The sequence below is a fragment of the Chrysochloris asiatica genome, unplaced genomic scaffold, assembly GCF_000296735.1.
Source record: "Chrysochloris asiatica unplaced genomic scaffold, ChrAsi1.0 scaffold00032, whole genome shotgun sequence".
NCBI lineage: Eukaryota > Metazoa > Chordata > Mammalia > Afrosoricida > Chrysochloridae > Chrysochloris > Chrysochloris asiatica.
Window position 1 is genome coordinate 16,568,998 of NW_006408550.1, and position 1,297 is coordinate 16,570,294.

The 1,297-nt window shown below is 34.5% G+C and overlaps 1 pseudogene; it reads left to right on the top strand.

The window, feature by feature from the left end:
* The first annotated feature begins 581 nt into the window (after window positions 1-581).
* On the top strand, window positions 582-912 carry LOC102822538 (annotated as a pseudogene).
* The last annotated feature ends 385 nt before the right edge of the window (window positions 913-1,297 follow it).

Below are 1,297 nucleotides of genomic sequence, written 5' to 3' on the forward strand. Positions count from 1 at the left end.
TTACAGCTTTTTCACTTCATTTTGAGTTGTGCCCCATCAGCAAATGGAGTTCCCAAATGCTTTACTCCATTCACGTCATCAGCGTCACCTCAACTTTGAGGAGGCTGCTCTTCCTTAGTCATATTTTGAGTGTCTTCCCACTTGAGGGTTTCATTTTCCAACGCTATATCTGACAATATTCTTGTGTTTTTCATCATGTTTCAATATTCAGTATCCTTGTGTTGACAGTTTAAATATTCTAAAATAATCTATCTCTCCTTCTTGCTTGCCTGTCTTCATCTGGAAGCTCAGCTGAATCCTGTCCACTGTGGGTGACCCTGCTGTATTTAAAAAGCCTGTGGCAAAACTTCCAGAATCACAGTAGTAACACACAAGCTACCAGAGTATGATAAACTGATAGATAAGTGGTGGAGAAGCAAAATATGACCTTGAGTATATCCAACCTGAATTGAGAGACCATTTCAAGAACATGTTTGATATATTACATACTAATAACTGAAGGCCAGAAGAGTTGTAAGATGATATTAAGAATAGCATACAAGAAGAATACAAATGTTCATTAAAAAGATAGGAAGAGAAACATGTGTGATGATGTGGACCAACAACAAACTACCAACATAGTAGAGGAGCCTCTGGATTGCAATAAGGCTCAGACTGTATGAGTGAATTTATGTGAAAATGCAAAATGACTGAGTGCTTCGAAGAAGATTACAGGCTTATGGTCAACACTTAAATATGATTTGGTGAGATAAGGAAGAAACTAACTACTATAGAAACTGATGAAGAAATATGTGAAGAGATATTTCAATCAACAAATGGAATATTCCAATGCTCTTTTGTCAGGAAGATGGTGTTTTACTGGATGCCCCTCCATTGAGAGGTGGCTTAAACAAAGAATATATTCTTTGTTGAAAAGAAGAGATTTGATGTGATTGCTTCTTAAAGATATATCCAAAAGACAAACTTGTGTGAAATTTTATATTCAGAAATGACCAAGAATTCTTCCACTCCTGAAATGAGTTGGTTTGCTGATAACATGCAAGTTCTTAGGCTACATGACAGTTTTATTTTTCTACAACCCTTATAATAAATGTAATCACAAATATACAACACTCTTTTTGCAAATAGTTTCAATTTTTTTTTACTCTAAATTAAATTGGATATATTTTCCTGTTTTGATAAAAAAGAAAAAGAGAGAGAAAAAGGAAAACAATAAAACGCAACTAAAAAGAAAGGCAGTAAAGAAAGTGAAAAATGGATGTCAGAGAGACTTTGAAACTTCGGTTGAGTGTAGAAA